This window comes from Macaca nemestrina, chromosome 3, assembly GCF_043159975.1.
Source record: "Macaca nemestrina isolate mMacNem1 chromosome 3, mMacNem.hap1, whole genome shotgun sequence".
NCBI classification, from domain to species: domain Eukaryota; kingdom Metazoa; phylum Chordata; class Mammalia; order Primates; family Cercopithecidae; genus Macaca; species Macaca nemestrina.
This window is the reverse complement of record NC_092127.1, coordinates 86,903,576-86,930,816: the sequence shown is the minus strand read 5'-3', so window position 1 is coordinate 86,930,816 and position 27,241 is coordinate 86,903,576. Positions and strand designations below refer to the sequence as shown.

General features: G+C 38.8%; 1 long non-coding RNA gene across 1 annotated transcript in view; it reads right to left on the bottom strand.

The window, feature by feature from the left end:
- LOC105486348 (uncharacterized) overlaps positions 1–27,241 on the bottom strand; it is a 101,257-nt gene that overhangs the window by 8,838 nt on the left and 65,178 nt on the right. The window lies entirely within an intron of this gene.

Genomic DNA, 27,241 nt, shown 5'->3' with positions numbered 1-27,241 from the left:
ATTGACAAATGGGATCTCATTAAACTAAAGAGCTTCTGCACAGCAAAAGAAACTACCATCAGAGTGAACCGGCAACCTACAGAATGGGAGAACATTTTTGCAATCTACTCATCTGACAAAGGGCTACTATCCAGAACCTACAAAGAACTCATACAAATTTACACGGAAAAAGCAAACAACCCCATCCAAAAGTAGGCAAAGGATATGAACAGACATTTCTCAAAAGAAGACATTCATACAGCCGACACACGAAAAAATGCTCATCATCACTGGCCATCAGAGAAATGCAAATCAAAACCACAGTGAGATACCATCTCACACCAGTTAGAATGGCAATCATTAAAAAGTCAGGAAACAACAGGTGCTGGAGAGGATGTGGAGAAATAGGAACACTTTTACACTGCTGGTGGGATTGTAAGCTGGTTCAACCATTGTGGAAAACACTATAGCGATTCCTTAAGGATCTGGAACTAGAAATACCATATGACCCAGCCATCCCATTACTGGGTATATACCCAAAGGATTATAAATCATGCTGCTATAAAGACACATGCACACATATGTTTATTGCTGCACTATTCACAATAGCAAAGACTTGGAATCAACCCAAATGTCCATCAGTGACAGACTGGATTAAGAAAATGTGGCACATATACACCATGGAATACTATGCAGCTATAAAGAAGGATGAGTACCTGTCCTTTGTAGGGACATGGATGCAGCTGGAAACCATTATCCTCAGCAAACTATCGCAAGAACAGAAAACCAAACACTGCATGTTCTCACTCATAGGTGGGAATTGAACAATGAGATCACTTGGACTCAGGAAGGGGAACATCACACACCGGGGCCTATTATGCGGAGGGGGTAGGGAGGAGGGATTGCATTGGGTGTTATGCCTGATGTAAATGATGAGTTGATGGGTGCTGACGAGTTGATGGGTGCAGCACACCAACATGGCACAAGTATACATATGTAACAAACCTGCACGTTATGCACATGTACCCTACAACTTAAAGTAAAATTTTTAAAAATGGTAAAAAAATAAATAAATAAATAAAATAAAAAAAGAAGTAATCCTCTTTGAAATGTTAGTACGGTGGGACATTTTAAGCTGGCTTGTTTTCTGAGTGGCTCTTATACATAGCCTTACAGCATTTGATTCAAATCTATACCATTACAAAAAAAAATAATGATTACAAAATATTGAATGACCACCTGGATCACCAATAAACATCAGAAGCCACAAGTAGATAACTCCAGAACTGGTAAGGTATTCTAGCAATATCTTCCAAGTTGTGTTCCAAGGAATTCATGGGCACAGTGGGTGGCCGGTATTGTATTAAAATGAGATTCTGTGATCATGTGGGTTATTGAAGTACTAAGTATTTTATTTCATTATAAATAGCATATTATATGTGTATCAAAGTATTGAAAACGAAATAATCCTGAAATAAACCCATTAAGTTTGATAAACACTGGCTTACATTTTACATATATGTAAGTTGGCCTCATTTTCCACTGAGTGAGAAAAGAAAGACTGGCTGAGGGGTGACTGGGATGATGTGTCGAAATGCAGTGGGTTCAGTGGGAATCTGTGTCATGATCAACTAGTGATGTCTGCCATGGATAATAGTGTGGAGGGTGGGAGGAATGGTGGCATGCATGACATTTATTTGGCATTCAAGATTTGCACCTGGTTAACATAAAGTAAAGATTAAGTTCTGAAATTTGCAAATATTAAGGTTAGGTTCTCTCAATAAAATGAAGCTGATAGGTATCTTTTATCTTCAAACAAATCAATTAGTAAACATGTTTCTAGATAAAACACTATAATTTCTGCTATATGATCCTTTTATTATGTCTTCAACATCAAGCTTGGTTCCACTCAAACTTGGTGTGAGACCATGAAGAAATGCTCTACACTGAAATGTAGAACACAATGTTCTTCAGTGTTCATCAAACACTGAAGCAAATTCCCACTCCATGGAATCTGGTGTCATAGTTGCTTTGTTCAGACTGCCTTTTTGCCCTTTATAGCAATAGGTGACCCTCAGAGAGAGGTATTCTCCATTGTCAAATCAACCAACAATTTCTGAAAGATTGTCTCTTTCATTTTCTAAGATGGGGATGGACATGTCATATGAATGATGATAAAGGTGCCTCAGTGTTGCCCCTAGTGTTTTCTCTTGTCTTCATTCAAGCAAAAGAAAGACGAGGGATTCAGAGAAGTGTGAACTGATGTCTTGGCATTCAGCCTGGCACTAAAATGAAAGCATCTGCTAGGGACCCCTGAGCTCTCTTGCAAGACATTGGCATTTGTCATAATGTAAAATGAGGTGTTCAGTAATTCAGACGTGGCAAGTCATTTCCTGTACCTACCAGATCTTCTGCATCAGCTAACTAGGGGAATCCTGGCAGATGACCTGCCATTAACAGTGACATGGAAGGGCATAAGAACCTTACTTATGATCTCCATTTGTGCTTCTCACTCTAGCTTCTATAAACTGTGTTACCTTGACAGAGATATTTGTACACCTTCACATTTGAATATTAATCATGGGTGATCTCTTTGTATTTAACATAAAGAACCATGCCAAAAAATGGCAAACAATCCATCTATGACTATAAAAACTATCTGCTTCCTCACCTTTTTGAAAAAGGTAACATATATGCAAGCATTATGCTTTCCTGAAAACAAGCCACTTCTGCAGCCAGAAAAGACAACATTTGTGAAATTTTAGCCTCTAAAATGAGAATGGAAGAAAGAGCAACCTTATTTGGAATATGGCAGAACATTTATTTGAAAAACAGTTAAAACCATGAAAAATGATGGAAGTAACACCACTGGTCCTAGAAAAAAGAGAGATATAGATAGTACTCTATAGGATATAGAGAGAGAATAATATATACAGAACATGTTTATTTCTAGGAACAATGGTGCTACTTCTATTATTTACATTTATTGTAAACATATATAAAAGTGAACTTCCAATAAATATATATATAAATATATTAATACAAACTATATATCTACATATAATACATTCTTCCACTCAATAGAAGGGTAACGTCCACATGTCTCAGGCAACTGTGCTCATCAAGTTGCCATGGAAGTAAACAGACAACAAATCACCTCCATGAATACACCGTGCATTCATTTCCACTTAATATATATGTATGGATCACCTTCCATAGGAGAAAGCATGCAGTACTGCTAAATCCTCAGTTAACATGTTTAATGATGTGAGCTGCAAATGCCTGCACTCAGATCCCAACTCTAATACTTACTGGTTGTGTGACCTTAGAAAATTGACTTATTCTCGTGTTTTAGACATGAACTCCTTGCCCATGCCTATGTCCTGAATGGTATTACCTAGGTTTTCTTCTAGGGTTTTTATGGTATTTGGTCTAACATTTAACTCTCTAATCCATCTTGAATTAACTTTCGTATAAGGAGTAAGGAAAGGATCCAGTTTCAGCTTTCTACTTATGGCTAGCCAATTTTCCCAGCACCATTTATTAAATAGGGAATCTTTTCCTCATTTCTTGTTTTTCTCAGGTTTGTCAAAGATCCGATGGCTGTAGATGTGTGGTATTATTTCTGAGGACTCTGTTGTGTTCCATTGGTCTATATCTCTGTTTTGGTACCAGTACCATGCTGTTTTGGTTCCTGTAGCTTTGTAGTATAGTTTGAAGTCAGGTAGCGTGATGCCTCCAACTTTGTTCTTTTGACTTAGGATTGTCTTGGCAATGCAGGCTCTCTTTTGGTTCCATATGAACTTTAAAGCAGTTTTTTCCAATTCAGTGAAGAAAGTCATTGGTAGCTTGATGGGAATGGCATTGAATCTATAAATTACCTTGGGCAGTATGACCATTTTCACGATATTGATTCTTCCTATCCATGAACATGGTATGTTTTTCCATTTGTTTGTGTCCTCTTTTATTTCACTGAGCAGTGGTTTGTAGTTCTCCTTGAAGAGGTCCTTTACATCCCTTGTAAGTTGGATTCCTACGTATTTTATTCTCTTTGAAGCAATTGTGAATGGAAGTTTATTCATGATTTGGCTCTCTGCTTTTCTGTTACTGGTGTATAAGAATGCTTGTGATTTTTGCACATTAATTTTGCATCCTGAGACTTTGCTGAAGTTGCTTATCAGCTTAATGAGATTTTGGGCTGAGGTGATGGGGTTTTCTAAATATACAATCATGTCATCTGCAAACAGGGACAATTTGACTTCTTCTTTTCCTAACTAAATACCCTTTATTTCTTTCTCTTGCCTGATTGCCCTAGCCAGAACTTCCAACACTATGTTGAATAGGAGTGGGGAGAAAGGGCATCCCTGTCTTGTGCCAGTTTTCAAAGGGAATGCTTCCAGTTTTTGCCCATTCAGTATGATATTGGCTGTGGGTTTGTCATAAATATCTCTTACTATTTTGAGATATGTTCCATCAATATCGAATTTATTGAGAGTTTTTAGCATGAAGGGCTGTTGAATTTTGTCAAAGGCCTTTTCTGCATCTATTGAGATAATCATGTGGTTTTTGTCTTTGGTTCTGTTTATATGCTGGATTACGTTTATTGATTTGCATCTGTTGAACCACCTTGCATCCCAGGGATGAAGCCCACTTCATCATGGTGGATAAGCTTTTTGAGGTGCTGCTGGATTCGGTTTGCCAGTATTTTATTGAGGATTTTTACATCGATGTTCATCAGGAATATTGGTCTAAAATTCTCTTTTTTGTTGTGTCTCTGCCAGGCTTTGGTATCAGGATGATGTTGGGCTCATAAAATGAGTTAGGGAGAATTCTCTCTTTTTCTATTCATGAAATAGTTTCAGAAGGAATGGTACCAGCTCCTCCTTGTACCTCTGGTAGAATTTGGCTGTGAATCCGTCTAGTCCTGGACATTTTTTTTGGTTGCTAGACTATTAATTATAGCCTCAATTTCAGAGCCTGCTATTGGTCTATTCAGGGATTCAACTTCTTCCTGGTTTAGTCTTGGGAGAGTGTATGTGTCCAGGAATTTATCCATTTCTTCTAAATTTTCTAGTTAATTTGCATAGAGGTGTTTATAGTAGTCTCTGATGGTAGTTTGTATTTCTGTGGGGTCGTTGGTGATATCCCCTGTGTCATTTTTTATTGCGTCTATTTGATTCTTCTCTCTTTTCTTCTTTATCAGTCATGCTAGCGGTCTATCAATTTTGTTGATCTTTCCAAAACACCAGCTCCTGGATTGATGGATTTTTTGAAAGGTTTTTGTGTCTGTATCTCCTTCAGTTCTGCTCTGACCTTAGTTATTTCTTGCCTTCTGCTAGCTTTTGAATGTGTTTGCTCTTGCTCCTCTAGTTCTTTTAATTGTGATGTTAGGGTGTCAATTTTAGATCTTTCCAGCTCTCTCTTGCAGGCATTTAGTGCTATAAATTTCCCTCTACACACTGCTTTAAATGTGTCCCAGAGATTCTGGTATGTTGTGTGTTTGTTCTCATTGGTTTCAAAGAACATCTTTCTTTCTGCCTTCATTTTGTTATGTACCCAGTAGTCATTCAGGAGCAGGTTGTTCAATTTCCATGTAGTTGAGTGGTTTTAAGTGAGTTTCTTAGTCCTGAGTTCTAGTTTGATTGCACTGTGTCTGAGAGACAGTTATAATTTCTGTTCTTGTACATTTGCTGAGGAGTTCTTTATTTCCAGTTATGTGCTCAATTTTGGAATAAGTGTGATGTGGTGCTGAGAAGAATGTATATTCTGTTGATTTGGGGTGAAGAGTTCTGTAGCTGTGTATTAGGTCCGCTTGGTGCAGAGATGAGTTCAATTTCTGGATATCCTTGTTAACTTTCTGACTTCATGTCTAAAACACCAAAAGCAATGGCAACAAAAGCCAAAATTGACAAATGGGATCTAATTAAACTAAAGAGCTTCTGCACAGCAAAAGAAACTACTATCAGAGTGAACAGGCAACCTACAGAATGGGAGAAAATTTTTGCAATCTACTCATCTGACAACGGGCTACTATCCAGAACCTACAAAGAATTCAATCAAATTTATAAGAAAAAACCAAACAACCCCATCAAAAAGTCGGCAAAGGATATGAACAGACGTTTCTCAAAAGAAGACATGCATACAGCCTACAGACACATGAAAAAATGCTCGTCATCACTGGCCATCAGAGAAATGCAAATCAAAACCACAATGAGATACCATCTCACATCAGTTAGAATGGCAATCATTAAAAAGTCAGGAAACAACAGGTGCTGGAGAGGATGTGGAGAAATAGGAACACTTTTACACTGTTGGTGGGATTGTAAACTAGTTCAACCATTATGGAAAACAGTATGGTGATTCCTCAAGGATCTAGAACTAGAAGTAGCATATGACCCAGCCATCCCATTGCTGGGTATATACCCAAAGGATTATAAATCATGCTACTATAAAGACACATGCACACATATGTTCATTGCAGCACTATTCACAATAGCAAAGACTTGGAATCAACCCAAATGTCCATCAGTGACAGACTGGATTAAGAAAATGTGGCACATATACACCATGGAATACTATGCAGCCATAAAGAAGGATGAGTACCTGTCCTTTGTAGGGACATGGATGCAGCTGGAAACCATCATCCTCAGCAAACTATCACAAGAACAGAAAACTAAACACTGCATGTTCTCACTCATAGGTGGGAACTGAACAATGAGATCACTTGGACTCAGAAAGGGGAACATTACACACCGGGGCCTATTATGGGGAGGCGGTCGGGGGGAGGGACTGCATTGGGAGTGATACCTGATGTAAATGACGAGTTGATGGGTGCTGACGAGTTGATGGGTGCAGCACACCAACATGGCACAAGTATACATATGTTACAAACCTGCACATTATGCATATGTACCCTAGAACTTAAAGTAAAATAATAATAAATAAAAAGAAAATTGACTTATTCTCTGTCTATTCCAGTTTCTAAACTCCAAATATTAATAGTATATTAATCTCTATCTTTCTTATAGATTTTATGTGATTAAAGTGGGTTGATATGGTTCTCAATGAATGCCATTTATTACCATAACTATTTGAATATTTTATTAATCATTGCAGGGCAAAACACTAGGTGCTAGGGGTACAGGGATAAAATGGTAAACCAAAATAGAAACAGTTGCTTGCTTTCATGGGAATATGAAAAACAATAAGCACAATAATGAATGTAAAATTTTAGTTGTATGAATAGCCATGAAGAAGAGTACATGGTGCTGTGAGAGTTATGGAAGTGGGGATTGACCTAATTAGGAAATTCAGGATAATAATCTCCTGAGGAAAAGACAGTGGAGATGAGGTATGAAGAAAGGATGAGAAGATTAAATGATGATTAATTGAGCGAAGGCATAGAAAAGAATGTTGCAGGCAGAGAGAACAGCAAGTACCAAGGCCTTGTGGCAGAAGAAAATAAAGAACATCTGAGAACCTAAAATAAGCCTGGTATGACTAGAGCACAGATAGCAAAGGGAAACATAGAGTGTAAGGACAAACGATGCAGGGCAGTATTGACGATTCTGTTTTCTCTGGAAACAATAAATGAGTTTTAAGGAAAGCATATGTCATATTTGCATTCTTAAAAAATGAACACTCCAGCTGCACTAGGCAAAACGAAGTGGAGAGGATGTAGCAAACCAGATAAGAATCAATTGCCCAAGTACAAGGCCTCTTAATTTTGAAGCTATGCGTATTAGTTTTCTATGCTGCACAAAAAAATTGTCACAAAGTTAGCAGCTTAATGTTACACATTTACTATCTCAAAGTACCATGGGTCATGTGTCTGGGCATGGCTTATGCAGATCCTCTGCCCAGGGTTTCACAGGCTGCAATCAGGGTGTTGACCTGGCTAGATTTTCATCTGGTAGCTCAACTGGGGAATAACCATCTTTCAAGCTTATTCGGGTTGACAGAATTTATTTTTTTATGTGGCCTTAGGACTGAGGGTTCCAGGTTTTTCCTGGCTTGAAACCATCCTCAGGTCCTAGAGACCTTGTGGAATTACCTCCCACCCATGTAGGCTGCTCAGTATGGCTGCTTACTTCATGAAACTCACAGGAAGAGGCCCAGGCCTGCCCACAGTTATATTCCTTTTTATTATTCTAGAATCAACTAATTTGGAACCTTAATTACATCTGAAAAATCCCTAGATACTCTGTCATCTAGAAGCAAGACAAAGGTCCCACCCACACCCAAGGGAGAGAGTGTACAAGGGGATAAATACCAGGGAGCATGAATCATGAGTGCCACCTCAGAATTTTGCCTATTTTACTATAAAACACTTAAATTTTATATTACAACCTTTTGAAAATAGGTTCTAGGTACCAGTGGGACCTTCCCACACAGATCTTTTTTTTTTTTTTTTTTTTTTTTTTTTTTGAGACGGAGTCTCCCTCTGTCGCCCATGCTGGAGTTCAGTGGCGCTATCTCGGCTCACTGCAACCTCCAAAAACCAGGTTCAAACGATATTCCTGCCTCAGTCTCCCGAGTAGCTGGGACTACAGATGCCCGCCATCACGCCCAGCTTTTTTTGTATTTTTAGTAGAGACAGGGTTTCACCGTATTAGCCAGGATGGTCTCGGACCTTGTGATCCACCCGCCTTGTCCTCCCAAAGTGTTGTGATTACTGGCGTGAGCCACCATGCCTGGCCACAGATCTTATTTTTACATGTTAATGAAAATATTGCTAAGAGAAGGCAGGCACCTTTCTTTGAGATCTTCATAATGCCCTCTCCATACTACCAATCAACTTAGTTTCTTACAGTGTTTACCAAGAAATGTGAATACTCTTTAATCCTTTGCTATTTTTCAGTACTGTAATTTGGCATATCTCCTCCAGTATTTTCTGGTTGTATTTCTACCTGCATCTGCTTTTCCATTTGTGTTGAGCTAAGTGGTTTTCTTCGACACCACAACTTGCTCAGCATAGATCTCTTTTTGACAAGCAAGAAGAGGAAAGGAAGAAAGAAGAAATGAAGAGAAGAAAGAAAAAAAAGAAGATACGGAAAGAGAGGAAGGAAGGAAGGAAGGAAAGAAGGAAGGAAGGAAGGAAGGAAGGAAGGAAGGAAGGAAGGAAGGAAGGAAGGAAGGAAGGAAGGAAGGAAGGAAGGAGAAAGAAAAAGAAAAAGAAAGAAAGAAAGAAAGAAAGAAAGAAGAAAGAAAGAAAGAAAGAAAGAAAGAAAGAAAGAAAGAAAGAAAGAAAGAAAGAAAGAAAGAAAGAGGAAGGAAGGAAGGAAGGAAGGAAGGAAGGAAGGAAGGAAGGAAGGAAGGAAGGAAGGAAGGAAGGAAGGAAGGAAGGAAAAAGAAGAAACAAAAAATAAATTGCTTTAGGCCACGTGTGGTGGCTTATGCATATAATCCCAGCACTTTATGAGGCTGAGGCAGGAGAATTGCTTGAGGCCAGGAGTTCAAGACCCGTCTGGCCATGATAGCTAGACCCTATCTCTATAATCTTTTTTAAAATTTAGCCAGGTATGGTGGCAAATGCCTGTAGTTTCAGCTACTTGATAGGCTGAGGCTGGAAGATCCCTTGAGCCCAGGAGTTTGAGGCCATAGTCAGCTATGATTGTGCCACTGCACTCCAGCCTGAGTGACAGAGCAACACTCTGTCTCTGAAAACACAAACAAATTGTATTAGTCAGGGTTCTCTAGAGGGACAGAACTAACAGAATAGATGTATATGTAAAGAGGAATTTATTAAGGAGTGTTGACTCACAAGATCGCAAGGTGAGGTCCCACATTAGGCCATCTGCAAGCTGAGGAGCAAGGAGGTCAGTCCAAGTCCCAGAGCTCAAGAACTTGGAGTCCGATGTTTGAGGGCAGGTAGCATACAGCATACAAAAAGATGAGGGCCAGAAGACTAAACCAGTCTAATCTTTCTATGTTTTTCTGCCTGCTTTTATTCTGGCCGTGCTGGCAGCTGAGTAGATTGTGCTCACCCAGATTGAGGGTGGGTCTCCCTTTCCCAGTCCACTGACTCAAATGTTAATCTCCTTTGGCAACACCCTCCCAGACACACCCAGGATCAATACTTTGCATCCTTCAATCCAATCAAATTGACACCCAATATTAACCATCACACAAACCAACCCTAAAATAAATGGCTCAAATAATAAGCTCTTTGTATGACTTTCTTGAACTTGGCAGGCTGCATTACATTTGCCAAGTTGGGGTTCTTCTCAAAATTATGAAGACTCATCATGAAATCTAACACTAGTAGCAATGATATCAAGAAAACAACAAAAAACTCCAGAAAATCAAATTTTACCTTCTGAATTTTAAATCACTGATTACGTCCCTGATAAAGTGGTGCTTTAAGTTCTATTTAATACTTGGAGCACATTTTTTATTTTTATTTTTTGGCAGGAGCCCACTGGTGAAAATGTAGGAGGTAGATCTAGATTTGAATCTCTCTTCCCTCCCGCCCTCCCTCCATCTCCTCCTCTCTCTATGTCGTTAATTATCTCATTTTCCTTCCCCTGTGCCACGTCAGGCACTGTTTTAGGTGCTGGGGGGAAAAAAAAAAAAAACAGTGAACAAGACAGTCAATATATCTGCCCTCACATAGCTTATATTCTAGTGAAGTTCAGGAAGAATAGATAATAAGCAACATACAAAGGAACAAATAGAAAATATCAGAAAATGATAAGTGCTATTCAAAAATGTAAAATTTATTGACAAGAAAGAAAGTAATTCAGTGGCTACTTCAGTTTAGGTGACCAGAGAAGATCTCTTTAAGAAGAGACATCTGACTGGGTGCAGTGGCTCATGCTTATAATCCTAGCACTTTGGGAGGATGAGGCAGGCAGATCACTTGAGGTCAGGAGCCTGGCCAACATTGGCCAAGGCTGTCTCCACAAAAATGCAAAAATTAGCCAGGCATGTGATGCACACCTGTAATCCCAGCACTTTGGGAGGCAGAGCTGGGTGGATCACAAGGTCAGGAGCTCAAGACCAGGCTGGCCAAAATGGTGAAACCCCGTCCCTACTAAAAATATAAAAGTTAGCTGGGTGTGGTGGTGGGCGCCTGTAACCCAGCTACTCAGGAGGCTGAGGCAGAGAATTGCTTGAACCTGGGAGGCGGAGGTTGCAGTGAGCTGGGATCACTCTACTGCACTCCAGTCTGGATGACAGAGTGAGACTCCATCTAAAAAAAAAAAGAAGAAGGAGAGACATCTATCTGAGATACCAGCAACCATGAGAAGTGAGAATAGCATTAAAGTTGGAGGAAAGTTAGAGGATACAGCTAGTGCAAAGGCTACAAGGTGGGAAATAAGCTGAACATTTTCTGCAAACTGAAAAATCAATTTTATGGTCTGAATTGTGTCTCCTGAAAAATTCATGTTGACGTCCTAACCCATAGTACCTCAGAATGTGGCCATATTTGGAGACAGGGCCTTTAAAGAGGGACATAAGTCAATGTGGCATTATTCCGGTGCATCCTAACATAACATGACTGGTGTTTTTATAAGAAAAGGAAATTTGGACATGGGCACATACCGAGAAAAGGTGATGTGAAAACACAGGCAGATCATGGCCGTCTACGAGCCAAGAAGAAAGGTCTCAAACAGATCTTTTCCTCAAGACCCTCAGAGGAAACTAACACTGCTGACATCTTGGTATCCGATTTCTAGTCTTCAGAACTGTGAGAAAATTAACTTCTGTTGTTTAAGGCATCCAGTTTGCACGACTCTGTTATTGTTATGGCAGCCCTAGCAAACCACTACAACGAATGTGACTGGAATGTAGTGGATTAGAATGACAGATGAAATGAGTTTAGAATGGTGAGTAATAGCAACGTTTTGTAAGAAGTTTGGATATTTTTCTAGGACCAGTGAGAAACCATTGACTGGTTTTAACCAGAAAAAATCAAACTTGTTGTAGAATGGAGAATGGATTGTAGAGTCAGGAGTAGGGGCAAGTGACCAGTCAGGAACAAGTGTGGTATTCGAGAGATAATGGCCGGTTGGACCAAAGTGATATAAGAAATTATAGAGAGAGGAAGTATGTTTTAAACATATTTTGGTAATATAGTCAACAGGACTTGCTGATAGGTTTGATGTAGGGGTAAGAAAAAAGAGTATGGATAATGGTTGAATTTCTTGACTTAATCAATTTGGTGGATGATGGCATCATTTACTACAATGGAGAATAAAGGATAGTAAGCTTGGGTGAGTTGTATGACATTGGCCAAGTCAATTAATTTGATTCTCCATTTGCTCATGAGCAAAATGGATCTAATAATAGTGCAGTTTCATCGGGTAGTTGTGAAGATAAAACAAGTAATGCTGATGAAATACCTGAAACATGGCTAATGCTCAGTCAACACTGGATTACTATTATTTCAACGTCATCATTATTACTCACTGCTTATCTTAAAATACAATGAACAATTAGGTAAAGCCAGATTCAGTGTTATCAGGGACTTTACAATTGAGGTGATAATATTTATCTTTGTACTAAACATAGATACTAAAATTTTCAAATTGTATTTGAAAATTAATTTTGGGCTATATGTCTAAAAAAGTTAAACTTTGACCATTTATGAAGTGGCCTGCTGGATGTACAGTATTTGGAGGAAGGTTTTCTGATATTTTTGTTCATCTCTCTAAAAATAGGCAGGAGGCTATCATGGGTCTCCAAAATAGACTGTCTTCTGGATGCGGACTCAGAATCCATTTCCACCCCCTTCTATGAAACCCCTTGTATTAAAGGGGCTAGAAGGATAACGTATCCATTTCTGAGGCTCTCCAGCAGGTAAGGGTTCAATATGGTACACAGCCCACCCATGAGATAGTCTTATGGGAGATATGAAAAATGGAGGTGAGACAGGGAGCACCTCCCCACTGCCACAGTAGCTGGCTAGGTCAGACCCAGGTTGGTGCCTGTAGCCAATGAAATCCACATTTGAGCATCTTGTCACCAGTTTCATGGGTTTAAGGCAGTTGTAATGGCATTGATGGTGGCAATGGCCGCAGCTGCTTCCTGACCTCTGGATCTTAGCTGCTAGTATTAACCTGAACCAACTCCTCTAGGTCTTTAAAAGATTTCATAAACTCTTAATTCACTTTATTAAGTTCCATTTTGATTAAAATATCTACAGTGGTTTCTGTTTCCTTGACGGAACTCTGACTGGCACACTGAGTCATACCACTATAGTAAATTTAACTCAGATTTTCACTGATTAGAATTTTATCTGATAACGTTTTTGTTATCTAAAATTTCCAATCTTTTTACCCTGCTACTCAATTCTTATTTCAGGCACTCCCACCAAAACAGATGCTTACTTGATGTTTATTAAATGAATACATGTTATCAGGTTATCTTCTGGGTTACCTGATTCATAAAGTAAATAACTTATTCCTCCTAAGTACAAATTTCATATCAATCTAAGACAATATTCATCAAATTATTCAGATGTTCATAATCAATTTGAAATCCTCTTGAACTTTACATAATGTATGTAATAGCTTACACCTTAAGTGGAAAATTTAAATGCTAGTACTGTATTACCACAGGTAGAACTAAAATTTTATTCATTGACTACCTAGTTGTGGAATCTAGATTCTGCTTAAGTCATTTTTCTAAGGCTATTTCATCAAATCAAATGACCTTCATTAAACTCATTTTTCATCAAAATCTAAAAATAGCAAATCACAAGTTCAGGAAGAATTTCACTTTCATCTGTAATCAAGGCATCATTATTAAATTATTCATTGATGGGTTCTTTTTTGTTTGCTCTGTTCTTGACATAAAAATTTTAGACTGTGATGAGTATGATTATTTCCTCTTAAAATATGTTTAGACCCTCATTATTAATAACCTTATAATCTGACTTAAACCATGCTTTGAGGGTCCAGGTCACAGTAAAACAAATTTTAGAAAACCTGACACCAAATGAAACATTTATCAAGTTTGTGGCTGTATTATAACATTCTCAGTTTTAAAATATAGTGGATCTGCCAAGGAAAAAAAATGACTAATTGAACACTAATGGGTGGCCCTAATTAGTTTGAGTAACAATATCATTTGCTGAAGTCTATTTTACTTCCTTCCTAGACTATGAGTCTGAGCAGTAAAGCACTCCTGTCACTAAGTACTTCAAGCAGAATCTTATCTTTTGGAGTGTGATAGTCCATTCAAGAAATGTAATATAGTCTTCTAATCCATTTTATTTATCTCAGCACTAGATACCAAGTTTTTCTTAAGACCAGGGGGCCATTACAGGTTTGATTAAGAAACCATGGACAGCTGGAATTAAGCTCTTTTTTTTTTTTTTTTTTTTTTGAGACAAAGCCTCACTCTCTCACCCAGGCTGGAGTGCCGTGGCACGATGCCAGCTCACTACAACCCTCGCCTCCCAGGTTCAAGTGATTCTTGCGCCTCAGCCTCCTGAGTATCCAGGATTACAGGCACCCGCCACCAAGCCCAGCTAATTTTTGTATTTTTAATAGAGACAAAGTTTCATGATGTTGGTCAGGCTGGTCTTAAACTCCTGACCTCAGGTGATTCCCCCCACCTCAACCTCCCAAAGTGCTGGGATTACAGGCATGAGCCACCATGCCCAGCCATTAAGCTCTTCCTGAAATGAGACTAGTTACTTGATTGTCACTGAGTACCATGGGCTGATATCTGCAGGGGAAAGGGCATGATTTTGCTGATATTACTGGTAGTCAGCTGGCTGTGCTGATCTAGGATGGCCTGGGCCAGGGCTTTACAACCTGGCTCTGCACAACGTGTCCCCCTTCTACCAGCAGTGGAGCCCAGGCACAGTCTCTTGGCGACTACAAAGAACAATAGAGGCATAGCAATTGCACAAGTAATTTTCCAGGCTCTATAGTTGTCATATTGATTTTGGACATGTCACCACCCAAAATAAGTCACATGGCTGACCCACATTCAGTGTGGGAGAGAATAAAAAAGCACATGGCAAAGGATGTGGATACAGGGAGGGGTGAAAATTCAGATCTCAATGCAATCAAACACAGACACTTCTTGATGTTAGTTCATCCATTAAAATGCATACAAAACCACAAAGAAAAGCTATATAATAAAAAGTAGCAAACCCAAAATTAAAATGGTAATGGCACATTGAGAGACATATTTGCACTTCTAACATATAAGGATCATGTTCAAATTTATAAGAAAAAAAAAAAAGATTCCAGTAGTAAATTCCCAAAGGACAGGAAACAATGTTTCTTTAAGAAGAAATATAAGAAGTGAACAAGTACATGAAACAAATGTCTATCTTCATTTGTGACACAATTGAAGCTAACCTAACATAGAATTTGCACTTAATAAATTAGCAGAAAAATGAAAGTTTCAAACAAGTGCAAATAAAATGAATGAGATACAATTCCATTGGGACATAATATGGCAACATACAGAAAATATTTATTGCAACATAATTTTGCTCTTGCTGTTCTGTCTACTTCATCTATTCATATGCCTCAACTCCTTACTTCATTTAAAAATTCTCTCAACAGTTATCTTCTCCAAAAGGCCTCCCCTGACATCCCTATCTAAAATAGTGTACCTTTCTCTCACCTTTTAATTTTTCTCCATAGCATCTATTACTATCTGATCATCTATTATAAATTTAATTGTGATGATGGGCTTTTGTTCATATGTTTGTTGACTGCATAAATGTCTTCTTTTGAGAAGTGTCTGTTCATATCCTTTGCAAATCACTATGGCACGTGTATACCTATGTAGCAAGCCTGCACATTCTGCACACGTATCCCAAAACTTAAAGTAAAATTTAAAAATGGCTAGATATGTTGTTTTAGATTCAAAAAAAATTTGTTTATTTCTTGTAGGTCTCCCTCACTAGAATAAAAACTCAATAAAGACAAGAACTTCATTCACCATTTTCACCACTTTGTCTCCAGACATAAAACAATGGCTAACACAGATACTTACATACTTGGTAAATCAGTGAATAAGTGAGTAAATAGATGGCTAAATAAAAAGAGTAAACAGAAATATATATTCTCTTTATCAGTATAATCATAAAGAAAAAATTCAAAAGAAGTAAAAGCATACATCCCGTAAGATGTTCATAAGTGCATTAACTATAATAGCAGAAGAGCAAAACCCATCTAAACATCTAATAACAGGGCTTTAACCATCTGTTAATCCATTTATTCAACAAATGTTTTTTGAGTGCTCACTATGTGCTAGGCACTCTATTTGCCTTTCTACACTGAATTTATTCTAGTGAGAGAAATAGCCATTAAAGACATTATATACTATAATGTCAGGCAATGATAAATGCTGGGAAAAGAAAAATGAGGAAAGTTTAAAGAGTGAGGGAACGGGGTACTCAATGTCACCTTATTATTATGCGGTCTATGTAGAAAAGTGTTTATAATTCAATGTGTGAAATACAACACAACATTATATAGTGAACATTTTATTAGCTATATAGAAATATATAGTCATGGTAACATGAATTGGAAAAACAAAGAAATAATAATTAGGTTAGGTAATAAAACTGGAAATGTTTAATTTTTAAATTCTTTATCGTTGCACTTCTCCATTAAAAAAAGCAACATGGAAAAAAAGAAAAGCAACTTGAACAAGAAAACCTAAAGTTTAGAACTTCTGGAGCATACTGTTCACACTGTCTTTTGGACAAGCCTTTTATCTGCATACAAAATAGTTGGGAGGTAGGCTGAAACTTTGGCATTTTGGACATCCTTTTCCAGAAAACCAACGATATCATTTGCTCCACTTTTTGTTTCAACAAATTCTCTGAGTTATCTAGATTTTTCTGGTGGGCATAAAAACATTCATTCCTATCCAAAATAAAAAACATTCTACTAAAATAATCTACCATTCATTTACAGTTGAGGTAATTTATTATGCCTGAATTCTATATTTTAAAGCCAAATTTGCTCTGTCATTCATTTTGGAAAACTTTAATTATTTTTTCAAGAACTACACAAATTAAAATTCTCTGTGTAAAAGTGAAATACCATCCTGCTTTGAAACAACTAATAACTATCACTTGGAGGTTGTCTTCTTTTTTCACAGTCATTGTAAAAGCTACTTTATATATCTTATCTTCACAATAATCTTAGATGGATGGCTTTATCGATATAGAAACAGGTTCAAAATATTAAGTGTTTGTTACTGGTATGCCTTCTAGTACTGGTGACCAATGATTAACTAAGAAGATGGCAAAGCCCAATCTAACTTATTTATGAACTTGAGAATATTCTTAAACCCAGAGAAATTGGTCATTTTAGTTTGACGCCATAGACATTATCTTCCTGCAGCAGACATTTGTCATATTTGGCCACCCACTGTCTGAATCCCTCTTGCCTTTCCTAGTGGCATTGCCATCATGATTTTGACAAATTTGTCATTGATTAATAGTTTTGACAAGAAAGGAATTCCAGCTGACGGACTCCCACTGTATAAGCCAAGGGTGGCAGATTCTTCTTCCACCCACCCTTGGCACATGTAGATTCCTAAACTCAATCAATGAGACACTCATTCCTGGGATGCTGATTCAACAGTTGAGAGCAGATTAATCATGAGGTGGAAGTCAGAATGGAAGTCAGAATGGGGGTCAATTTTGCCTGCCCATGCCCCAGAGGATCCCTTGTTCTCATCTAATCTCCTAATTCCATCCTCCAGAATCCCATCTATTATGTCAACCCCAAATATCGTCATGACAAATTTCCTTTGGCTAAGATAGCCAGGGTTGTTTCTGTTCTTATAGCCAAGATAATGTCTATGGTACCAAACTAAAATGACCAATGAGAAATCAAAACATATATGTTATGAGTTGAATTGTGTCCCCTAAAAAAGGTAGCCGAAGTCCTAATCCACAGTACCTGTGAATGTAACCTTCTTTTTGGAAACAAAGTCTCTGCAGACATAACCAGCATAAGATGAGGTCACACTGGAGTAGAGTGGGCCCTTAATCCAATATGACTGGGGTCCTTATAGGAAGAAGAGGGAGAGGAACACAGGGAGGAGAATGCCATGTGAAGCCCAAACATAGAGGAAAGAGTGTCATTGAAGTGCTGCATAAGCCAAAAGCTGAGGTGATAGGGTTTTCTGTGTCCTCATCCAAAGTTTATCTTGAATTGAAGCTCCCACAATTCCCACATGTCACGGGAGGGACCCAGTAGAAGGTAATTGAATCATGGGGATGGGTTTTTCTCATGCTGTTCTCATGAGTGTGAATAAGTCTCACAAGATCCAATGGTTTTATAAAGGGGAGTTTCCCTATACAAGTTCTCTTCTCTTGTCTGCCACCATATGAGACCTGCCTTCCATCATGATTGTGAGGCCTTCCCAGCCACATGGAACTGTGAGTCCATTAAACTTCTTTCTTTTTTTTTTTTTTTTTTTTTTTCTGGGTTCATACATTTTATTATTAGTCATCATTGCTGATCTCTTTTTTTTTATTATTATTATACTTTAAGTTGTAGGGTACATGTGCATAACGTGCAGGTTTGTTACATATGTATACTTGTGCCATGTTGGTGTGCTGCACCCATCAACTTGTCATTTACATCAGGTATAACTCCCAATGCAATCCCTCCCCCCACCCCCCTCCCCTCTCCCCATGATAGGCACCGGTGTGTGATGTTCCCCTTTCTGAGTCCAAGTGATCTCATTGTTCAGTTCCCACCTATGAGTGAGAACATGCGGTGTTTGGTTTTCTGTTCTTGTGATAGTTTGCTAAGAATGATGGTTTCCAGCTGCATCCATGTCCCTACAAAGGACACAAACTCATCCTTTTTTATGGCTGCATAGTATTCCATGGTGTATATGTGCCACATTTTCTTAATCCAATCTGTCACTGATGGACATTTGGGTTGATTCCAAGTCTTTGCTATTGTGAATAGTGCCGCAATAAACATACGTGTGCATGTGTCTTTATAGCAGCATAATTTATAATCCTTTGGGTATATACCCAGTAATGGGATGGCTGGGTCATATGGTACATCTAGTTCTAGATCCTTGAGGAATCGCCATACTGTTTTCCATAATGGTTGAACTAGTTTACAATCCCACCAACAGTGTAAAAGTGTTCCTATTTCTCCACATCCTCTCCAGCACCTGTTGTTTCCTGACTTTTTAATGATCGCCATTCTAACTGGCGTGAGATGGTATCTTTTGTAAATTGCCCAGTCTCAGGTGTGACTTTATCAGTAGCATGAAAACGGACTAATACACAAGGATTGCTAACAAAACACCAGAAGTTAGAAACCAGGAAAGGATCCCCTCAAAAGGGTCCAGAAACAGCATGGCCTTGGAAACACCTCAGACTTCTAGCTCCCAGAACCATGAAAGACAAAGGTCTGTTGTTTTAAGCCACTTTGTTATGGCAGCCCTAGGAAATATCTGAACTATTGTTAAAGACAATTATAACCATTAGTCATATTATTTGCTTAAGAAATTAATTATGTATCTGTAACATGGAAATCTTTCCTAGATAACTGGTCATAAGATTTTTTTCACCCACCCAAACCAAAGTTTTGCATGTACTAGGCATAAAAATAAGAACTCAGTACATTTAAGTATGCAAATGAACAGAAAGCATAGTTCAGGGTGGGATTACACTAAGAAGTTATTTGTTTTCCAATTAATTCTCATCTCCTCAATACTTCACTTATTTTGTTATCTACTCATGAACCCAATGTTCCTTCTATCGTCAACCAGGCCACTTTCTGAATACTCTATAAATGTTTATCAAAATAAATATAGTCCTTGACAAACCAAGAATTAGATATCATATAGTAGCATAAGATTTTTTGGAGTTTCACCACGACAACATTATTAGAACCCTGGAAGATACGTAAATAAGGAGAGCAGATTATGACATTTCTTTTATATTTATATTCAATGTACTGTGAATGATTAAGACAGGTAACGTGGAAGAGAATTAAAACAGAAAGGACATTGAGATACATATCAAAAGGAGACTATCCAGAAGGTGCTTAAACACTGTGTGCAACTGCCTTATCAGTTGACCAGACAGAAATCAATGCAGTTAACATGGGCTGTGGTTAGATATTTTAACTGCCTTAACGTTTTGTTATATTTTATTTAACAAAGTCATATTTGACTGCAGAGTAGTGGGCAAACCAAAATATGTGTTACAGGTATTATGTTGGCATTTTTATTTTCTGCAGGAACTTTCATTATATATTAGCTTTTCAGTTATTTCAAAATTCCTCAAATTTCTTTCTGGTACTGTCTTTTGATTTAGCAACTGGATAGAAACAGCTGAAAGCATTTCTTGGTCTTAAATTAGAGTTGGCCATGACAAATGTTTCTGCAAGAATATAGGATGAATCCCACACATTTATCGCGGCATCTGGGCCATGTTTGTTTCTGTAGGACAGAGGAGAGGGTAGGAAGTATTCTTATGTTGGTAAACTGGAAGTCTAAGAATTACACTTGCCATCTGGGATTGTTTTGACAAGAATACTGGCCTGTTCTTCCCACTTAATTACCAAAATCAAATATCATGATGCAAAGACAATGGTCTTGGTGATCTAGACTTAAGTAAAACCAGTAAGAATAAACACTTTCATTTAAATATGGTTGTATTTATTTACTATGATATTCAACAAGCTTTTAGAGTTTATAGAAAAATTTTGTGCGTACATTTAGCCTATACAAACACGAAGAAGTTACATAAACCTAACATAATTAAAGCAATTTATATAGGGCATAAACTTCATGACATTTACAGTCAACTTGCAAGGAAAGAAGGCAACTAGCAGAAATAACTTCTCCTAGCAAAAACACTTATGTGGTTTGCACAGTTCCAAAATACCAGTCTTTAAATATGTACTATTCCACCAAAGTGCCAAAAGGAGAATAGCAAACTAAACAAAAAAAAAATATGGCCCCAGTTTAGAAATTTGGTAAGAAAGTAACAAGAAGACCTACTTACTTTTATACATCCTAGAGCAAAGAATCAACTTAATTTCTCAAGCATTATAATTTCTTTAACTTTATTAGGGAATATAATTTCAAGTAAATCCTATATTTACCTAGATCTATTGAACAATTAATACAATTTAAATACTTCTGGTGTCAAAGCTACTGAGTGCCAAAAATATTCAATCTTTTCAACTAAATAATCTCCCCAGCCAGGCGCGGTTACAGATTACAGATTACATGTCTGTAATCCCAGCACTTTGGGAGGCAGAGGCGGGTGGATCACAAGATCAGGAGTTCAAGACCACGCTGGGGAAGATAGTGAAACCCCGTCTCTACTAAAAATACAAAAATTAGCTGGACATGGTTGTGGGCGCCTGTAATCCCAGCTACTCTGGAGGCTGAGGCAGAGAATTGCTTGAACCTGGGAGGCAGAGGTTGCAGTGAGCCGAGATCATGCCACTGCACTCCAGCCTGGGTGACAGAGCGAGACTCCGTCTCAAAATTAATTAATTAATTAATTAATTTAAAAAAATTTTAAAAAGAATCTCCCTTGTTAAATAATAGATGTAGTGTATTTTCAATGCCAAATGGACAACTAAGAAGCAGGCTAAGTGACTGCCTGGGATCATAATCAGAACATGAACTCCCAAGCACTGCCACTGATGAAAATAGCACTACATCGAGTTTCTTCCTATTAGCTGAATGTCTGAGTAAACCTAAGTACACAGACCCATACTCACAGCCCAGTATCGAGCACCAACAATTTTTCGGTGAATGTGCTGTCCAGCCCCAAATTTGCTCTTGACAGAATTGTTACAACAGTAAACATTTGCCCTGGGCACCAACCTGACACAATTCTTTGACAAGTAGTTTTCAGTATGACTCCTGCCTAATAGACTCAGTGGTTGCCTAATTTAAGGAATAATATGGATAAAAACTGGTAGTGGCAGCAACTAATTTTCTGATTCTGCATTCTGAAACAGCATTTTGGAATCAGTATTTTTTATTAGCAGTACTCCTTCCAATACCAATTGTAAGGACACGAGTCATCCTGAGGCTCACAGTGATTTATTTTAACCCAAGCATTTTCATCTTTGGAAAGCATCCTTACCTCTGCAGAAGGGAATGGTCAAGTCATTTGTTGAAAACCCTTAGCAAAAGGTCCACACAAATAAGCACAGTCAGATTTGACTCTGGGATAAGTATGGATGAGATATGAGACTAAATCCTAAACGCTGGGCTCGGGGGGAGCTCCTTAAAAGCAGTCACACCAAAGTCAGTTTCTCTAATTCCTTTTCTTCCAACTACCCACAGTACATATCTTATTTTTAATCCAGAAACGTGTCATGTCAATGTTAACAATTGCCTTCCTAAAGCTTCTTCACAGTTCTTCCCCCTCAGAGTGAAAATATCCTGTTCTGATGAGTCCTTGGAAGAAGAAGTAAGCAAAGCCCCAGAGTTACTCCAGGGCAACTTGTTTCTGCCTTGCTGTCTGGATTGACTGATGGATTGTATTTTAGAAGCTGGTGAAATGCTATAATTGTCTGCAGGTTAAGCATCTCCCTCAGACATGCAGGCCCGATGGGTGCTTGGATTTAGAGCTGTGTCTGTAAGGTTTTAGACACTTCTTCCCGATGGAATTATGTTAGAACTGTAATGCTGCTATCATTATCTTGGGGAGGTGACTGGGCTTGTAAATAGAAAAACCATCGATCTTCCTTCCACTCATAGCCAACATTCCCTCCTTGCCCCAGTACACCTCCTCCCAAATAGGCTCAAGGTAGATAGAGGGTGCACTTCCTAACAACTTGCCTTTACCTTAGGGAAAAGGATAAACTTGATGAACCATGTGTGACACATTTTGAGGAAGACGTTTAAGAAATCGCTAGCAAGGCCAGGCGCAGTGGCTCACACCTGTAATCCCAGCACTTTGGGAGGCCGAGGCGGGCAGATCATGAGGTCAGGAGATGGAGACCATCCTGGCTAACATGGTGAAACACTGTCTCTACTAAAATTACAAAAAAATTAGCCAGGCGTGGTGGCAGGTACCTGTAGTCCCAGCTACTCGGGAGGCTGAGGCAGGAGAATGGTGTGAACCTGGGAAGGGACTTGCAGTGAGCCAATATCGCACCACTACGCTCCAGCCTGGGCGACAGAGTGAGACTCCATCTCAAACAAAAAAAGAAAAGAAAAAAGAAAAACACTAGCAAAAAGTATCAGAAATAGTACATATTTTGCACAGACTCAGCCATAGAACAGAGATCAGTCACGACTCTCAGACAAATTTCTTTAAGTCCCACATCTCATGGAAACAGTCAGCCCAAATGAGCAGAGTCATCTGAATATAGACACCAGTTACAGAGCAATAAATGCATGCGGTTTAAGAAATATTTTCTAAAACTTCCAGACCTTGATACAGGAACAAAAAGACTACTTTGAAAATGCTTAAGAAAGGGACAAAGTTGCCAGAATTCAAATAGTGGTTGCTGTGATCTGAATATTTGTGTCCTCCCCAGACATTATATGTTAGACTCCTAACCCCCAAGTGATGGTTTAGGAGGCTAAGTTTGGGGAAGGTGATTAGGTCATGTGGGGAGAGCCTTCATGAATGGGATCAGTGCCCTTATAAAAGCAGCCCAAGAGACATCCTTTGTTCCTTCCGACAGGTGAGGACACAGCAAGCAGGCATTGTCTAAGAACCAAAAAGTAGGCCCTCACCAGACACCGAATCAGCCTTGATCTTGCACTTCTCAGCCTATACGGCTATGAGAAATAGACTTCTGTTGTTTATAAACTACCCAGTTTTTGTTATAGCAGCTTAACTAACACAGTGGCCAACATATAATAATAGTGTGGTAGCCACAGATGTGCACTGCCCAGCTTGGCCAAGAGAGGACCTGCTACAGAGCGTGGTGAGCCAACAGTTCCAGATCCACCATCTTCAAGATCAACTTCAGCACTGTTCCCGGACTTCCCCTGGCCAACACCTGAGCACAGAGTGGGTACTGGAGCCAGGCCATGCCTGCCCAATGCAGGATTCTTTCAATAGACAACCTTTGCTTTGAACATCCCATTAGCTTCACCAAGTCTTTCCCAAGGAACACTGCAGTCTTCAGCTCTTCAAACCAAATCAGTCTTCTGTCTCCCTCTCTTTCCACAGGTGTGAGACATGCACTGCAATGTAAAGCCTCTCCTTGCCTGTCCCTGCTCCCCCCACCCATTGTCATTCACAGGTGTGTCCTCCAATAAGTCTCTTTCACTTCTAATTCCATCATGGTGTTCACTTCCTGAAGGACCTAAACTGCTACCAACAAATATATAAATCAATGTAATTCTGGCTCATCTCCCTGGGAGATAAAATAATGCTGAAAGTCTAAGTGAATGTTAACTATGGAGAGAACGAACTAATAATCAAAAGCCCACTCCTGCTATAGCTAACACAGTCCCTCCATAATGACATTAATACATTCATGAGGGTGGAGCCCTCATGACCTAATCAGCTCTAAAAGGCTCCAGTTCACAACAATGTTACAATGGCAATTAAATTTCTATGTGAGTTTTGAAGGGGACATTCAAACCATAGAAACAACTCTCAAATAAAGTCTGCATTAGAAAACATCCAGGATTGTGAATTTGCTCTTCGAAAGGCCTTTCAGAGGCATTTCCATTCTTCTTTACCAATGATTTTTCAAGCTTCAATTCATTCCAGGTTTGTGTACTTCATCAAGCTTCCTTTCCTGCATGGTTTGTGACTCTAAATTATTTACTCGCATCACCTCCATATAAATGTTTATTTTCTTTGTAAAGGAAGAGAATGGAGGCACAGTATAATTAACCTTCCCATGATGTTGTAGATACTGAGAATGAATTTTTATTAGAGGGAAGGGTGGGAGGAAAGAGAAAAAGCAAGTGCCTGCTTCATCCCCTGAGTGCCACCTGCATTTAAGGGCACAGACAGTGCCTACCCGAGAGCATCATGCCCACAGATCAGCCCACACACAGTGCCACTGATAGCTGTGAGAACACAAAGGCTGAGATAAATGTGGCACACACTTTAAGACTGCACATATTGGTCATCAAAAGATGCAGAATGAGCCCCCAGAAATATGAGGCTTATTTTAAGTTTTAAAATCAGCTTTTAACTCCCCTACAAAAATAAGAGTTTTTTTCCTTTTTAAAGCCTTCAGAACCTCTAATTCTCAATCTGTTCAGAGTCTTACCTCCTTTTACAAACTAACAAAAATAGGCATGCAACCAACCTCTGAAACTCAGCATAAGAAATTGAAATTGCTTTTTCAGAGTTTCTTTGCAGATCAGCATCTTAAATCAGATATTAGGGAGCAGGTCACCTTCTCTATCCTTTAAGAAAGGAGAAAAGATGCTGTCTGGACTCAGTATAAGAAATCCCATTCCTCCTGATTCTAAAGAGGAAAGATAGCACTAGCAGATACAGGAAAAGCCTGATCAAAATTTATAGAAGAAGTCGGGAGGAGAGGAAAAGCAAGAAAGGGAGAGAGAAAGGAATAGGAAACAAACACTTATTGTGTACATTGTTTATATAACATCTCACTTAGTTCTTGCAATTATCCTATGAGATGGATGGTGCTTCTTCCATGAGGAAAACAAGACTGAAAGAGAAAAAATAACTTTCCCAAACATAAACACCTAGATCATGGCAGAACTGAAAGATTTAAAAGAATAGAAAAAGCATCCATTGTCCATTTAAAAAGCAGTAATTTTGAAAGGTGTGAATGTTGAAAAATTTCTTATAAGTTTAGCAAGAAATAAGAAACGGGCATGTTCTAATAGTAATTCATAGGATCCATTGTATTGACAGATTTGGAATAATAAACAGCTCATTTCTGAAAAAAATATAATTCCCTCAACTCAAAAGGCCTTTCAAAAAGCTTCTCAAATGAAATGGCCTTGACATTTGCCCCAGGTGAGTTAAACTTCACTAAGCTTAGTAAATGAGTCAATACCAACTGGGACACCACATTAATCTCATTTTCTTGATCCAGAAGAGCTCTCTGCAATAACTAGGTATTTGGAGGATGGGATTACACTCAAAAAATTCAATGGCATTTTATTTCCAGGAATTCTGCTACTAGACAAACTGTCTTCACATATCAGTGAAGAATTTTTCTGGTATCAAAGTTGATGTGAAGCAGTTTAGCAAATTCTATGCATACTGACTTCTCCCACTTGGAGCCCAGCTGCTGTGCAGTTTGGATATGGTTTTTTTGATCCCCCAAAATCTCATTTTAAAATGTGATCCTCAGTGTTGAAGGTGGGGCCTAATGGGAGATTTTTGGGTCATGGGGGTCTTGGATCTCTCACGAATGGCATCCTGCCATCCTTGCAGTAAAGAGTACGTTCTCGCTCTATTAGCTCCTGTGAGAGATGGTTGTTAAAAACAGCCTGGCACCTCACCCACCCTCTCTGCTGCTTCTCTCCCAATGTGATCTCCACACACTGGTCCCCTTCGCCTTCTACTATGAGTGGAAGTAGCTTCAGACCCTCATCAGAAGCAGATGTTGGTCCTATGCTTCCTGTACAGCCTGCAGAACCATGAGCCAAATAAAGCTCTTTTCTTTGTAAGTTACTCAGCCTCAGGTACTCCTTTATAGCCACACAAACAGACTAAGACACCAGCTAAATCTCTTTTGAAGACAGTGTAATATGTAAGCTTATAGTGCAAAAGTTTTTCAGTTAAAAGCTGCATTTCCCAGACTGCCCTGAGATAGGGTTCTGGGAGTGGTATAAGTAGTGACACTCAGTAATTCTTGCACAAGTCATGAATTGAAAACTGAGTTAACCAGGGGAAAAGGCTATGGCAGACTTCTCACGTTTTGTTGGTGCAAATCTAGCAGGCACAGTATGTCCCCAGAGTTGACAGTTTTGGCACAAATTTTCTGGCATTCAGATTAAGCTAAAGTGGGGTAATCCTGAAAACAGAGCCAGCAGTGGGGACAGTGGCTTCTCTAATTCCTGCTGTAGCACAGAGTTCAAAAGAGTCAATCCCCAAAGCTTAGCCTGCAGCCCACAAGCACCCACTTCCCCGTTTCAAATCAGTTCATGTTTTAAAATAGCTAGAAAAGTTTATCTGTTACAACAGCCTGACTGGCATATAAAAGGCATCCATCTCAGTAAACAATGAACAGTTCCTTAAAACAAAATCTTTATTCTTTGCTAATTTATAGACCCTATCCATCACTAAATCTTATCAGCACTATTTTCAACATCTCTTCTACATCATGCCTTTTCTCATCACCATCCCCTGCCCATAGGGGTG